This window comes from Coturnix japonica, unplaced genomic scaffold (assembly GCF_054131305.1).
Source record: "Coturnix japonica strain WE unplaced genomic scaffold, WE-NBRP24 Scf039, whole genome shotgun sequence".
In the NCBI taxonomy this organism is placed as follows: Eukaryota; Metazoa; Chordata; class Aves; order Galliformes; family Phasianidae; genus Coturnix; species Coturnix japonica.
This window is the reverse complement of record NW_028188942.1, coordinates 3,300,335-3,317,709: the sequence shown is the minus strand read 5'-3', so window position 1 is coordinate 3,317,709 and position 17,375 is coordinate 3,300,335.

The following is a 17,375-nucleotide window of genomic DNA, read 5'->3' as shown; positions in this document are numbered from 1 at the left end:
ACACCCTGCCAAGGCTTGTCAGCTAGTCTTAATTTTGCTTTTCTTCTCTTTCTTTGTCACGATAGCATAATATTTCATACTGGCAGTTCTGCCCACAGAATTAACTGGCACAGGCTGCCCGGGGAGGTGGTGGGATCCCTGGAGGTGTTCAGGACCAGTTCTTGGGACCAGTGCTTTTTTACATGGTTATCAGTGACACCAGTGATGCAATGGAGTGCACCCTCTGCTGTTTGCTGAGTGGTGCGGCTGATGCAGTGGAAGGAAGGGATGCCATTCAGAGGGAGCTCAACCGAGAGGTTGGCCTAGGTGAATCTAATGAGGTTCAAGACAGCAAAGTGCAAGGTTTTGCACTTGGGCTGGAGGAATCCCAGGCACTTCTACAGCCTGGGAGGAGCAGTCCTTAAGAGAAGCCCCGCAGAGAAGGACCTGGGGGTCCTGGTGGATGAAAAACAGAACGTGAGCCATCAGCGTGCTCTTGCAGCTCAGAGAGCAAATGGTCCCCTGGGCTCCATCAGAAGAGGGGATGGCCAGCAGGGACAGGGAGGCGATTGATCTTCATGATCCTTGAGGTCCCTTCCAACCCGGGCCATTCTATGATTCTGTGATTACACTTGCTGTCAGAAATAACGACAGCTGTACAGAAGCTGGATATATTTGGGGACAGTTCTTGTAACCAGCTGATTTTAAGACCCTGCCAGAGTTCAGAGTCTAAATTGCATGTCAGAAGAAAGCTGGGAAAGTGGTTATTGCTCATTCTTTTTCATTTGCTGATTCTTTCTTTAGGGATCCTTTTCCAAAGGAGATTCTGGTGCTGGAAGCAGTTGAAGAAAGAACCAAAGCAGCTCTTGCCAAGAGTGCTTGAAGTCCCTGTGGAGAGAAGCAAAGAACTTGGGCTTCCTCTGGGATGCTCCCCACCATGTCTCATGAAGGAGACAACTGCTGTTCCACTTTCTGCTCTGTGTGTGGAAAGGTACGTCTGGGTTTCTTCTGCTTGTTTATTCTTTCTTTTTCAGGCTTTGAAGGAGAAGGGGTGGAGCAACGGGAGACTCACTGGTCATTTGTTACCTCAAGAGCAGGATGGATTTTACATTCACTGTGAAAAACCTGGGCTAGTAGCATGGGCATGTTTCAGGCTGGACTCTTCTTTGGCTGCTTGGTTTCCTTTTGGCTACAGGGAGACAGCTGTCTAAAGGTGTGTTTTCAAACCCACTCTCCAAAACCATGTTTCAATGTTGCAGGTGGTTCAGTGTGCTCTTGCAGTGCAGATGCTGTAGTTTGCTGTAGAATCTAAATGGTTTCTGTTCCTAGGGAAGGAATGGGAGGAGGTAGTGAGAAGAGAATTCAATGCCTAAGGGGAGGGGAGATCGGGGATTGGTGGGAGAGGGAGCCAATAGGAGGGAGAGAGAAGTGGGGCGCAGGGTGATGGTAACACCCCTTTGTGACGTCATAATGCTCCTTTGTGACATCATAATGCTTCTTTGTGACGTCATAATGCCCCTTTGTGACATCATAATGCCCCTTTGTGACATCAGAACGCCCCTTTGTGGCGTCACAATGCCCCTTTGTGACATCACAATGCCCCTTTGTGACATCATAATGCTTCTTTGTGACATCACAATGCTTCTTTGTGATGTCATAATGCTCCTTTGTGATATCACAATGCCCCTTTGTGATGACATAATGTCTCCCCTGTGTGACGTCACAATGCCCCTTTGTGACATCATAACGATCCTTTGTGACGTCATAATACCCCTTTGTGACATCATAATGCTCATTTGTGATGTCATAATGCCCCTTTTTGACATCATAATGCCCCTTTGTGATGTCATAATGCCTCTTTGTGACATCATAACGATCCTTTGTGACGTCATAATACCCCTTTGTGACATCATAATGCTCATTTGTGATGTCATAATGCCCCTTTTTGACATCATAATGCCCCTTTGTTACATCATAATGCCCCTTTGTGACATGATAATGCTTATTTGTGACATCATAATGCCCCTTTGTGACATCATATCACCCCTTTGTGATGTCATACTACCCCATATGAAGTCCAGGCAGAGTCAAAACTTATGGACCTGCACGAGGATCACTTTCAAGACAGTGGCTCTGTTGCTTCAAGCTTATTTGCTTCGTCCTGCCGCCACTCTATTACCAAATATCAACAACCTCTTCCATGATTCAACTTGCAAACGTTTGACACTAACCCTTGTGTTTCTGTGCCTTCCTAGATAATTCGAGCCCTTGTCAACCCCAAAGATCCAAACCAAGTAGTGATGTGCAGTGTGTTTCCATCAATGGAGAGTTCTTATTAAGCACAAATCGCTGCAATTCGGATGACAGCCTTCCACATGGTAACAGTGATGGACACAAGGGGCTCATCCACGTTCATGCTCTCATATCTCCTGGCTCTGCTGAAGCTCCTGACCTGAGCCTGCCAGACACCACAGTCACCTGCCTGGATTGTGACCCAGCGCCTTTGCAGTGCTGCCCATCCCAAGCACAGCCCGAGTGCCCCAACAGCAGCACCACCATGCAGGAGCAGGTCAGCATCAGTGAGGTGAAGTTGAGCATCTTAGATGGGGACTTAGAGTCAGGCTGCCAGTCCCAGGCACCAGGCAGCAGCACCAGCTCTGAGCCACTCTCATCTTGACAAGAGGAGTCCTATCTTCACCCTTGACCTCTCAAGTCCTCCTGTCTTTTATTGAATAAAGTCACTCTCATGCTCAATCATCGCCTTGGCTGCATTCCGAGTCTTCATTCACAGGGATTGGGATGAATGCAACAAACAGCAAGGCAGCTCAGCTTGCAATGCTATGGCTGTGGGGTTCGTGCAGGCAGAGCTCTGGGTTCCCATTTTGCATGGCTTTGGGATGTCAGCAGCAAGATCTCTACCATTTTGTATGGCAGCAAATAATCTCTAGTATCGAGGTTGCTGCTCATGATAATCCCAGTCTTCCTGGCTGTCGCTTTTTGATACCTTTTAAAGCCTTTTGATACTCTTTGATGCCTTGGCTGCTCCCTAACACCTCAGTCCTCCTGCCATGTTGACTCATGTCTCCCACTTTGAAGCTGGCTTTGCAGATCATCTCCAGCCCTGTCATCATCACGCTGCAGCAGGAGGTGCTCACCTGGCCCAATGTCTGGCAGTACTGCTTGTTCTGCAGATGAGCAGCTGCCTCCTCATCTCTTCAGCTACAGTAGATTTTCTCAGGGCAGTTAGATGCAGTCATGCTCCTCTGGATTTGGTGTGTTAAATCCATGCTGCATGGCAGCAGTCAGTGCAATACAAAGACGTCCTTTCCGTGGTCTCTGCTGCCACCTGCTGGCCAATACACGGAACTGCCACTGTTGGGCGTTTGGTGCCGCAGGAAGCACAACGCAGATCTGAGTTCTGACCGGTCTACGCAGCAAATCCGCCAATCTTTATTGTGATAAGCCCTCCACATGGTATTGCACACGCACTCGAACACGCAACAGGCATAGATTTCTCCTAACTCCTCGAGGAGCAGGCAAGCAGAACAACTGAGCGCAGCACTGCTTGTGATTGGGCCACCCCCATCATAGAGATGTGTGTTAGATCTTTTACCCACCCCTGGCTTTTTTGGCTACAAGGGCACACTGCTGGCTCATGGTCAATCTGTCGTCCACCAGGACGCCCAGGTCCCTCTCAGCAGAGCTCCTCTCCAGCAGCTCTTCTTTCTGCTTACACAAGGAAGATAGTCTTGTCAATGCAGAGAAATGAATCACAGAATCACAGAATGACCTGGGTTGGAAGGGACCCCAAGGATCATGAAGCTCCAGCCCCCCTGCCTGGAAGGGCCACCAAACTTCCATGTTTAGTAATGAAATAAATGAAATAAATGACAAAATTTCCTTTCAGAGAGTTGCATTCACACCTTGACTTAGGTTTGTACAGCTTGGGCATTTGGTCAGACGTGTACTGAAGTCAGGTTTTTCTTTGATTGAGAAAGCATTGAACTAGTTCCTCATTGATGTACAGTTCCTTAGAAATGGAGTAGTCCCCACTTCAGACCAGCTCCTACTGGATCCCATTTCCCGAGAGTCCCCCAAGAAATTCTGGAGGAATCAGTTTGCTTTCTAATCTACCAACTGTCTGATACTTTCAACACCTTGAATAAATTGCCAGTTGCTGACTTGTTTCTTTTTGTAAATCTGTTGATGCACGCACAAAAAATGGATCAGAGCACGGGGTCTTATCTGGAGATGGGAAAACAATTGGATAAACAGAAAATTGTTATTTGCAAGTTTTGCAGATCTGTAAGTGGCTTTTCAAGAGATTGTACCACTTCTGCACATTGATTGTCTGACAGTTTCCCTATGATTTTACTTAAAAATGAAGAAGCAATGAAAAGCTCTGTGCTCTGTGGGTGTGCATGGCTGGCTCTGCCCTTCTCATAGAGGAGAAAATCAACATTTTCACCCCTGGTTCCTACACTTAGATAAAATCCCCTCCACTTACCTGCAATTTTCCTATGTGTGGAAACAGCCTGACCTCAGATGGGGTGAAGCAGCTTCTATTTGTCCTTTCTCATTATTGAGGAAATAATCTGTATTCTTGGTATCACATCATTCACATGAATAATGTGTCTGATCTCCACTTGTACCTGCCAAAGATCCTGCTACCTTCTCAGCTCAGTGAAGATTTGGCCTGCTATCTGCCCTGAATTGTAATGCCAAGTATTGGCTTTTATTTAGTTTTTCCAGCAACGTTTTGTTACATTGAAACCTGCTTTTCTATTTTAACTATCACCACCACTTTGCTGTGATCAGTGGAGATGAAAGTTTATCCTGTGGATATATTATGCCTTGAGGAAACAAATGACTCCCTGACACTCAACCATCTCTCATTTTCAATATCCTTAAACAATTCTCTCACTGACTTCCTGCTGTTCATCTTCATGGCATCTCGCTCAAGCTGAAACCCATCAGAAATTCAAAAAGGTGCCACTTATCCTAAAGACCGGGAGGTGGGAGCTGATTTTACAGTTCAGTGTGAAAGAACATGAATGAGAGGAAGCAAGTCTTGAGAAACAACTTCACCAGCTGGAGTCAAACAGGCACATCTGGAAAGGACTGTCAGATGCAGCTTTTTCACTTATCAATTCAGATCCAAGCATGACATTCAGAAGACAAACGCAAAGTGATGCTGAGGGAAATAGAGAACTGTGGTAGAGGTCATGAAATACTGAGACAAACACAGGGTTTAAAAAGAGATTTTCAATAAAAGAACTACATAATTTCAAGTTGTATATTTTTCTCAGGTTGTATTACATGTCTAATGTCTGGACTGTGGCAGCAAAGAGGCTGCAGTGTTGTTCTCTGTAGGAAGAGGCCAGTAGTTGCCCCATGTCAGACAGAACCATTTCATGTGCTGGCCAAAGCTGAGTCAAGGAGTGATGCTGCTGGCACTTCTGTGATAACTTTGTTAAGGAAGGTTCAAACCACTGCATAGCATATGTGAGAGCTATGAGCAAGAATGATGTGAGACAAACAGCCCTGCAGTCACCAAGGTCAGTGAAGAAGGAGGAGAGGAGGCTTAGTGGACATGGTGGTGATGGACTGATGATTGGGCTGGATGATCTAAGTGGTCTTTTCCAGCTCTCATGATTCTATCATTCTGTGACAGGTGATGTTAGTTTTGTTGACAGGTTCAGCAAGGTGAACTGGGACCAGAGGTACATCCCAAAACCTTTGAGTTGCTGGACTGGAGATAATCTTCCCAAAATAACTAATGAAAATAGTAGAACCATAAAAGGAATTTCTTTATCACTACGAGAAAAAGGGAGGGATCCTTTGGCTAATGAAGGCCTGATTTGGCAAAGCCAGAGACAGTTTGCTTTGCACCACATTTATTTGACTTTCCAGAATGGTGTACTTACTTTCCAGGTATTTCTAAACAGTGATTTTTTATTTACAAACATGGCTAACAGCAGGTTAAAAATTCTTTCTTTTCTTTGTTTCCTTTCTGCTAAGAATGAATGAATTTAATGTAGTCTTTTTCTTGCTTCCTTCTTTACGAAGGAGACAGCTGCTGCATCATGGCAAACAAACATTCAGATGGTTTGGAGAACAAGTCCTTACACAGACTACAGTGTACAGCAATAAAGGGCACACACAGCAACATGCAAGTGTGTAGTCCAACCACTGACTCATCCCCACCACACCCACTAAATCATGTCCCTCAGTGCTATATCAGGGACTGCACCACTTCCCTGGGCAGCCTGTTCCAAAGCATTGCAACCCCATCTGGGAATCATTTTTTCCTAATACTGAACCTCTCCTGGCACAACTTAAGGACATTACCTCTGGTTCTACGACTATCAAAAAGAGAATTCAGTAGATATAAACAGAAACTTATCCACCTGATATCTGATAACAGACACTGGGGTCCTGTTTCCTTTCTGTTAACCTAATCCATGGCAATGAAAATTGGCACTAAAAATCTTCAGCTACAGGACAAGAGGTAATGGCCTCAAGTTGCACTAGGGGAGTTTCAGGTTGGATAGTAGAATAAATTTCTTCTCATCAAGAGTAGCAGTGCACTGGAACAGGTTGCCCAGTGTGATAAAGTGTTTGCTCATTAAGACCAGGATGTGGTCTTAGGAAAATTGATGATCATTATGGTCCTTTTCAACCCAGGCCATTCTGTGATTCTATGATATGCCTTGAATAGCTGAGACAATGCATCCTTTCTTGTTTCCCTCTCTGTGTTACACAGAGACAAGACTGATGGTGAACTGCCAGCACTGCTGAGCAGAGATGCAGCTTTAGTCTTCATTTGTGTGCATGCTTTTCTACAGGCCCACGCACTGCTAACATCACAGAAGATGAAAGTGGTTTTAATCAGAGCAGAAAACGTGGAGAAAAATATCACACTGTAGCCAATAAAGAAAAACTTTCAGTGATACTCAGTTCAGAAGGCATTCATTCTGGCCTCCTTTGTAGTTTGTTTCGTTTAGGCTCTTTTTGTTGTTATTACTGTTGTTCAGTTTTCTGCTAGAAAGAGACTAAATGAATGGAAATTGATTGGTGTATCTAAAGTTATGTACAGGGATAATAATAATAATAATTCTATAATCAGTGATTCCCATCTCACAGTAACCTTGAAGATAGAAATGTCAACATGGATGCATGGATACACCACTGTATAAACGAGCATTGCAGTCATTTCAACTTTTACCTGTTGAAATTCTTTTGTGGAGTAAAATTCAGAAGGCAAAATCAGCCCAGTCAAAGACATGTCCCTGTAAGGTAGTCTCGTAGAGAGAAGCATGCCGTACTTGTTACGAGAGAAGAGTTGACGTCTACACTTGAAATGCCTGCCAATTTAAGCAGGCAAATCGATACTCATGGTATTGTCTTGCTGCTCAGCTTTTTCTGACTCCCTATGTAGACCAGCCCTAGGCAGAGAGGTAGGGTACATTCTTATGTGCATCCCATAGTTTTAGATATAGTCTCAGTACAGCTTTTTGACAGAGCAAAGTAACTCCTCAAACAACTACCTCCCATTCTTTCAGTAGACTGCTGAAATCCCATTGAGCACATTGTCTTTCGCTGGCCCTGCACAAGGGATTCTCTGAGAAATTTCAGGCAAAAATGTTAATTCCCAACAATCTCTAGCTAAATTTAATATAAGGGTAAGACTTGTACGGCATATCTACAGAATCACAGAAGCGTTAAGGTTGGAAAAGAGCACTAAGATCATCTAATCCAACCATCCAACCATCACCACCATGCCTGCTAAATCTTGTCTGTTAGTGTCACAGGGAGCATGAGTTGAGATGGAGAAGACAGAAAGGGAGTAGACGTGTTCAGGGTATTCCTGCCACCCTTTCTAATGACACAGCTGTGCCATTGGCAGTCCCAACTTCATATATGCAAACCAAACAACTTAGCCAGTGTTTTCCTAGCCATACTGAAAAGAAGTCTTCAGTATTCACAGAATTAAAGAATCATTAAGGTTGGAAAAGACCTCAAAAGATCAAGTCCAACCATCAATCATATTGCCAAGGAATACTGTGTTAGTAAGACAGTTCAATACATACCATCTGTCTGTGGATTGCATCACAGGTGTCTGGATACAAAACCTACTGTGCCCTTACCCCATACCTTTCTGTTCCATTGCCTCCAGCAGTGGGTTCCTAAAATTTGCATTAGATATAATGTGAAAGCAGTATGATACTCAGCAAGTTGAACTTTGTAAAGCACCACAAGCATTAAAGGCATTCAGTAACCAGTAACTGCTGCTCCTGAGCATGGGCTCAGGTCCATTTTGATACTTAGGCTGGCTTTCGCAAAGGCTGAGGAAATTCTTTCCTTTACAAACAATTAGAGAAATCATGTGTGTATCCATGCACAGCCTGTTCTCCACCAAGGCAAAACGTAAGTCAATTGCTAGTACCACAAATCTTAGAAATGGCAGGCTTCCTCATCCTACAGTTTAATTCTTGGCAGTTTTGATAGATTTCTAAGGCAGAGGTAAATAATCTTGAAGAGTCTTTTAAGGTGATTGTGCCAGCATCAAACCACCCTCATTTAAATATACAAAGAAATCTAAGGTAGTATCACAGAGCATGTCTGAAAGTACTTTAAAAGGAGGTGAATAAATTAGAAATGTTTTATTTTTACACTCTTTCAACACTCAGAATAATTTCTTCCCATAGATTTAAAATAGGATGAATAGGCCCAGTGCTTTCCAGCTAGGGATCTCTGAGGACCATTTTCAAAACGGTTACTACAGCTACAGAAATTTAATCTCATCCAAATTTCTTACTGCTGATGCTCTAATAACTGCATAGATTCGATATGAAAAATATACCATTTGTTGCCTCCACTTTGTATTGGTTTCCAACCTGGATTATCCCCATCTGAACTTTGCTGTTTTTTATTCTAGTTGGCTACAGTACTGAATGGGAAAGAAAGGAATTCAGCAATGACATTCAGCACAAGTTTGGAACTCATTCAGTCATGACCCCAGTGGAAGAGTTCAGACTAAATATCTCAATGAATTTCACTGTTTCTTGTTTAAGTAGTGATTACATGAGGGCAATAGGATTCTATGTCCCAACTGTTGGCTGAGTGATGCACTTGACTATTAATCTAGAGTTACAATGCAGGTTAATGCTGTTATCTTTACAGCTCCTGCGAGAGTTGAGGTCTGGGTCAGGTGTTTAAAAAATGAAATGAAAAAAGAATTAAAAAAATATATTGAAAGGCTTCAGATTTCCTTAATCTTTGTGGGAATCATATAATGTGCAACTCAAATCTACCTCTTTGTGCAGTGACTGCCTGTAAATTTGCTAGAGCCTGATATAATATGGCCTTGTGATTTCCGCTAACTCACCTTCATTTCATTTTCATTACATTTGCTTGGTAGTCAGATTTTGGTGTGTGGATATTTTAAAACAATCTAACTGACATTGGCAAAAAATTAAAAATAATAAAAAAATGCACGACAGCATCAATTGTATCAATTTTTATAGATAAGATAAAGAAGAGCAGTTTCCCTTAATTTTCTGTGCCTCTTTACTTTCTTACCCTCTCCCCTTGTGTGAGAAACTCTCAAAGTCAAAGATTTCTAGTTAGGCAAAGATGGCAGCGATAGCAGCAGTGCTTATTCATTACTGCAATACTGCGCGCACATCCCCTGTTGGCAAGGGAGAAATTGCACACCAGTCAGTGACATTAATTCTGTTCTATGCCCTAAACCCAATGCAGGTGATGCTCTCATGGCTCTCATTGGTTGAGCATCTCAGGCTCACAGACTCCTCCAGACTGTTGCTAGGATTCATTTCCCCTGGAGAAATGCTGTGGCACACAGAACACCTTTGTATTGCACTGACTGCTGCCATGCAGCATGGATTTAACACACCAAATCCAGAGGAGCGTGACTGCATCTAACTTCCCTGAGAAAAACTACTGTAGCTGAAGAGATGAGGAGGCAGCTGCTCATCTGCAGAACAAGCAGCACTGCCAGACATTGGGCCAGGTGAGCACCTCCTGCTGCAGCGTGATGATGACAGGGCTGGAGATGATCTGCAAAGCCAGCTTAAAAGTGGGAGACATGAGTCAACATGGCAGGAGGACAGAGGTGTTAGGGAGCAGCCAAGGCATCAAAGAGTATCAAAAGGCTTTAAAAGGTATTACAAAGCGACAGCCAGGAAGACTGGGATTATCATGAGCAGCAACCTGGATGCTAGAGATTATTTGCTCCCATACAAAATGCTGCAGACATCCTAAAGCCAGGCAAAATGGGAACCCAGAGCTCTGCCTGCACGAACCCCACAGCCATAGCATTGCAAGCTGAGCTGCCTTGCTGTTTGTTGCATTCATCCCAATCCCTGTGAATGAAGACTTGGAATGCAGCCAAGGCGATGATTGAGCATGAGAGTGACTTTACTCAATAAAAGACAGGAGGACTTGAGAGGTCAAGGGTGAAGATGGGACTCCTCTTGTCAAGATGTGAGTGGCTCAGAGCTGGTGCTGCTGCCTGGTGCCTGGGACTGGCAGCCTGACTCTAAGTCCCCATCTAAGATGCTCAGCTTCACCTCACTGATGCTGCCCTGCTCCTGCATGGTGGTGCTGCTGCTGGGGCACTCGGGCTGTGCTTGGGATGGGCAGCACTGCAAAGGCGCTGGGTCACAATCCAGGCAGGTGACTGTGGTGTCTGGCAGGCTCAGGTCAGGAGCTTCAGCAGAGCCAGGAGATATGAGAGCATGAACGTGGATGAGCCCCTTGTGTCCATCACTGTTACCATGTGGAAGGCTGTCATCCGAATTGCAGCGATTTGTGCTTAATAAGAACTCTCCATTGATGGAAACACACTGCACATCACTACTTGGTTTGGATCATTGGGGTTGACAAGGGCTCAAATCACCTAGGAAGGCATAGAAACACAAGGGTTAGTGTGAAATGTTTGCAAGTTCAATCATGAAAGAGGTTGTTGATATTTGGTAGTAGAGTGGCGGCAGGACGAAGCAAATAGGCTTGAAGCAACAGAGCCACTGTCTTGAAAGCGATCCTCGTGCAGGTCCATAAGTTTTGACTCTGTCTGGACTTCATATGGGGCAGTATGACATCACAAAGGGGTGATATGATGTCACAAAGGGGCATTATGATGTCATAAATAAGCATTATGACGTCACAAAGGGGCATTATGACATCAGAAAAGGACATTATGACGTCACAAAGGGGCATTATGACGTCACAAAGGGACATTATGACGTCACAAAGGGGGCATTATGATGTCACAAAGGGGCATTATGATGTAACAAAGAAGCATTATGACATCACAAAGGGGCATTATGACGTCACAAAGGGGTGTTAACGTCACCCTGTGCCCAACTCCTCTCTACCTCCTATTGGCTCCCTCTCCCACCAATCCCCGCTCTCCCCTCCCCTTAGCCCCGCCCCCCACCCCCGTTAGGCCCCGCCCTGCCCCTCACACCCCACTCCCTGCCGCCATCTTGCCCCGCTCCGCTCACCCACCTGCCCGGTGTCGCCCGGCCCGAACCGGGAACGGCTGAAGGGACGGGGAGGGCAGCAGAGATGGGGACGGGGTCTAGGGCGGCCATTCTGAGAGACAGCCCTTCTGAGGGCTGAGCTGCAGGGCAGTGGAGAAACCCACCCGTGACCAGGGTCACATCAAAGCTGCATGAGGCTGTGTTACTAAACACGGTGCCACACGGCCTGCAAAACCATGCGGGGGGGACAAAACATGGCACGTACCTGGCAGTGAGATCACCTCAAGCTATCTGCAGCAGTTCCTTGTCGCTTTGCTCGGATGAAATGAGAGCAAAAGCTGCACCGAGGCAGTGGGCGGAGGGTGAGGAGAGGAGAGAGAAAGAGCAGGTCAGTGAGCAGGGCTAAGACAGTCATGGAATAACACACACAGCACAACCGTCCCATCCACTTGCTGCAAGTCATGCTGAGTCTCAGGCTACGTGATGCCTGTCCGCCCAGCAACTTTACGATGCTTCCACAACTGAGCAAAGAAGAGCTGCACCAAGCCCTTGGATGATGAATTCCCTACTCCTGCTGGCTTCAGCCTTCTGCATTCCAATTCCAATCTAAACCATTCCTGCGGTGGTAGTACTTGAATCCTCATTTGGGGCTGGACCTCAACAGGTCAACACATCAGAAATAACACAACGTGCATCTGGAAGACGTGTCTCAAAGCCCAGAAAATCCAACTCTCTCACCTTGGCACAATTCACCAACCAAGAGCCAGGCCTTGACAACTTGGCTGATCTGAGCATGCGGGAGGGGGGCAGACAGAGGACCACAAGTGTCCATTTCCACTGCAGCTCCCTGTAGAGAACAGCACCAATCAGCAGGCGTGAATCAATTCATTCACAAGCTGCACAATGACTCTGTTCTTTACATGATAAAAAAACACACAGAGATTCCTGACCAAAAAGTTGGGAGTTAATAACGACCAAAGAGGTTCCTGTTCCTACACCTCATCCTCTCACCCCAACTCCTGGGTGATGCCCACAGGCTTCAAGTCAGCTCTCAAATCCACTGAACTCCCGTCACGGAACTCCATCAAAAAGGATGTCACACATGTGACACTTACATACATGAGAATGTATGTATCAGAAACACTGATGCCAGCAGGAGCAGAGAGGCGATTGTCCCCCTGTACTCAGCACTGGTGATGCCACAACTCGAATTCTGTTTCCAGTTTGTGGCCCCTCACTGCAAAAAAGACACTGAGGCATTGGAACGTGTTCAAAGAAGGGCAACAAAGCTGGTGAGGGGTCTGGAGCACAACGGAGCCATATGAGAAGAGGCTGCGGGAGCTGGGAATGTCCAGCCTGGAGAAGAGGTGGCTCAGGGGAGACCTCATTGCTCTCTAAAACTTCCTGAAGGGAGGTTGCAGTGAGCTGGGGGTCGGCCTCTTCTCTCATGTCATTACTGATAGAACTAGAGGGAATGGTTTCAAGCTGCGGCAGGAGAGGTTCAGGCTGGACATTAGGAAATATTACTTCTCAGAAAGGGTGGCCAGGCACTGGAATGGACTGCCCAGGGAGGTGGTGGAGCCATCCACCTGGGGGTGTTCAAGGAATGACTGGATGTTGTGTTGAAGGACGTGGTTTATTGGGAGCTATTGGTAATAAGAGAACGGTTGGACTGTTCTTTTAGGTCTTTCCCAACCCTGGTGATTCTATGATTCTGTGATTCATACACTAAGAAGCAAGGAGAGGCTCTTTTGTTAAATCTTTCAATAGAGAGAAGAGTTGATATCTGCTTCTCCCAACAACAGAAACACGGAAACAACTTTCCAAGCCCACCTGCCATACAGTAGGCAGAAAACGCACATTGTAAAGGAGCACGCACATCCCCTCTGGCATAAGTCGAGCCCAAAACCCACCTTCAGATCTCTGTGCATTTCCCTTGTTTTACACCAATGCAGCCTCGCTGCAGCTCCGTGGGTGTCACACAAGGCCTGCATGTCCTCTTTCTCCGCAAACCCCACCCTCAGGCCTTGCTCTGTGAGGATTGACACCTGAGCAAAAACAAGCACTAAGAACGAGAGTAAAGCACACTGGATTCGCCCTGGCCTGGCCCAAGCCACAGTCCTACCAGACAGACCCTGGAATGAAAACTGCTCCACAAACCACAGATGGACACCAGCACACAAGAAGTTGATCGGATACAATCCTATGCAAGCACCAAGCCTCCTAAGGAAGCTCTTTGCCATCAGCTCCTTCATCGCCTTTCCTTCTCACCTCAATCTTAAAGTGGCTTCAACATCTGCCAGCACGTCTTACCACGCACCTGCTCATCACACAGTGCTTCAACAGCAACAAATTTGCTTCCGGGGCCCTCCTTCAACTCACTGTGCTAACACTCATGATTCAAATTACACAGAAATCCTAGCAGAAGTTCTCAGTGAGAACTGCACCTAACATTCCTCCTTCTACAAGCAACAGCCACAACAAGTGGTCATGAAAATGCTTTCATCAAAAAGAAGCAGAGACGGCACGGCAGGACAGATGTACTCTGTGTGCACGTCTGAAGCCTTTTGAGAACCTAGTCGTTCTTCCTGCAGGACCCCTGTCTTCTGTTAAAAGCTGAACGGTCCCCAGAGCACCTGTTTCCATCAGCTGCCACCATCCAAAGCAGCCAGCCTTCTTACAGTCACCTGGCCCAAACATCCCTTTTGCTCTACACTTGATTCACAGAATCACAGAATTGTAGGGCTTGGAAGTGATGGGAGCTCGGCATGCACACCATCCTTCCAACAGCACATCCCAGCAGCAAGGGATCACAGCGCTGGCACAGCTGAAACAAAAAGGGTGTGCGAGTTTCCTGTTAGCACTCAGTGTAAACAAATCTACCACTGAGCAACACCGTGAGCCCCCACTCACCTCAGCACAGGTCAACCTGTAACCCCAGCCTTCCCCTATCCACGTGCACATGCACACCCGTGTGCCACCCTGCCTGCTTTGCACACCTCCATGCACACACCGCATCGTGTGCCCTCCTTTGTATTCACAGACGTGTGCAAACCACCCCTGGGAACACGTACGTGCCTACACCTTCCACAAACACCCCTTTGTGTGCACCTGTGTGCAACCCAACTCCTCAGCACACGCACACGTTTGTGCCACCCTGTCCACGCACTCACCACGTGCCCTCCAGCATCACTGCTGCCTCCTCTGGTACCAGACCCGCAGATGCTCCCGAGCTCATTAGCATGGACTTCCTTCCTCCCCTCAGCAGCTGCTCCTGCACTCACCTTCATTCCTACTCAGATACCGGCTGCTTCCAGCACCAGCTGACCTGCAAGACACAGAAAGGAAAGGTGGGAGTCATGCAAATCCCCAAGAAGCCCAAGGCTGCATCACCACCATGTATGGCAGCCTCAGGAAGTCAGCTGCAACTACAGACTTTGTCAGAATGGAAACAGGAATCGTCAGTTAATTGTGACCTCTGAACTCATTGCCACCATCAGAAACAGGCACTGAAATCGCTCACTTCACTGCAGCTGGTTACCTCCTGATTTTGGGAAAATGCAGACACGGAATTGAAGGACACCAGCAAAGTGACATCTACTTCATTGTAGGTGGTTAAGCTTGGAAGCAGGACTTGAGCAAGAAAAGCTTCTCAGCTCCTTGTAAGGCACTAAGTGATGGGATGATTTCCCATCCCTGCAGAAATCCTGACCTCTGCCACAGGTGGCTGAGTGACACAAAAGCTGTGTCCTTGGTTCCCAGCCTTACCTTCTCATGTCGTTCATCTTGTTCTGCAGCTCCTGCTCTGAATAGTCTTCTTATATTCCCACATGATGTACCCTGAAATACATCATTTAGTGAGTCTGAACAAAACATAAGACATTAATTGGAACTATGAAGAAATGTCTTTTGCACTTTACTTGGAGAATGTTCCATCCTATAACTTCTGCTCTCAATTGTAACACATGACTTTTTATAAAAAGAAAGATAACAAGTCAGCTCTTCAGTGTGCACATTGATGGAACTTGGTGAAATACAACTTTAAGAAAAGGTAATTTGAAAACTTCAATATTCTTATCAGAATCTCTGCTATTAGTTACCGTTCCAATGTTCTGATCTGATGATGTGTCTCTCAGAGCTGTTTTGTCACTCCCCCCCTCAAATGCACTTCAAGTGCTTTAGGAGCATCACTGGAATTTTGAATAAACTCGATATATCTTAGCAAAGCTGCTACAGCTGCACAACTGAAGTACTTTGGAAAAAAAAGAAATCTTTAATGAACGCTGAACAGTGTTATTTAATTATAATCCAGGTAATTAAATTAATTAAACCAAGGAAATCACCTTCCAGTCACTCAGCTCTCACCAGGGAAATCGCTTCCCTGCCAAGCAGATGCAACCAACACAAGCTGCTACATCACTCTAGGGCCCCACTGAGTCTTCCCAAGGGGTCTCCAAAGGCTTCCCTGTTGACTTCTGGGAACCTGGGAACACTCACATGGAAGCCAGTGCCCCCTAATGTGCCCCAGACGTTTCTCAGGGCCCCGCAATTAGCTCTACAGACATCCAGACATGCCCCAGAGCAAGTATGTGTGCTGTAGGGAGCCCAAGAGACATTCCAGAGCACCCTAGTACTCCTCAGTGCACTCATGGATGCTTCACCTGTCTCTAAATATGCCCTACTGGACTTTGTTTTCTCTTCTGGAGCTTTCCTTAGTTCTCAGCTTTGCTTTCTCATGCCATTTATCTTGCTCCACAGCTTTTGCTCGCAATATTCTCTCTTGCATTCCCACCTTCCAACAGAATCACAGAATTGTAGGGGTTGGAAGGGACCTCTAGAGATCACTGAGTCCAACCCCCCTGCCAAAGCAGGTTCCCTACACCACGTTGCACAGGTAGGTGTTCAGGCGGGTCTTGAATATCTCCAGAGAAGGAGACTCCACCACCTCCCTGGGAAGCCTGTTCCAGTGCTCCGTCAGCCTCACCGTAAAGAGGTTCTTGCACACATTTGTGCGGAACTTCCTATGCAGAAGTTTCAGCCCATTACCCCTAGTCCTGTCCCCACGCACTACTGAAAAGAGACCAGCCGTGCCACTATGGCCCCCACACCTCAGGTATTTATAAACCTGGATCAAATCCCCTCTCAGCACCGCCAACGACAACCCTCTGCACTCTGCCAGTCAGACAGTTCACGACCCACTTCACTGTCCACTCATCTATCCCATACTTCCTCAGCTTTGTTATAAGGATGTCGTGGGGGACAGTATCAAAAACCTTTCTGAAATCAAGGTAGACTACATCTACCACTCTAGCCCCGTCCACCCAGCTAGTGACATCTTCATAAAAGGCCACCAGGTTGGTCAAGCACGACCTCCCCTTGGTGAACCCATGCTGAGTACTCCTGATAACCTCCTTATCACCCAGTTCTCTGGAGATGGCATCCAGCACAAGCTGTTCCATCACATTCCCTGGGACAGAGGTGAGGCTGACTGGCCTATAATTACCTGGCTCTTCCTTCTTGCCCTTTTTGAAGACTGCAGTGACATTGGTCATCCTCCAGTCTTCAGGCACCTCCCCAGTTCTCCAAGACATCTGAAAGATTACAGAGAGCAGCTCAGCAATGACCTCCACCAGCTCTCTCAGCACCCGTGGATGCACCCCATGCACCCATCCCATGTATTTATGGACATTAATGTTTCCTAGGCAATCACAGACCACCTCTTCCCTGACTAAAGAGAAATCTCCTATTGTCCAGACTCTCTCATTAACCTCCAGGGTCTGGGATTTCTGAGGGAGAGCCTTTTCACTAAAGACAGAAGCAAAGAAGGCATTCAGTGTTTCTGCCTTCTCAGCATCCTCTGTTATCAGAATGCCTTCCTCCCCCCCT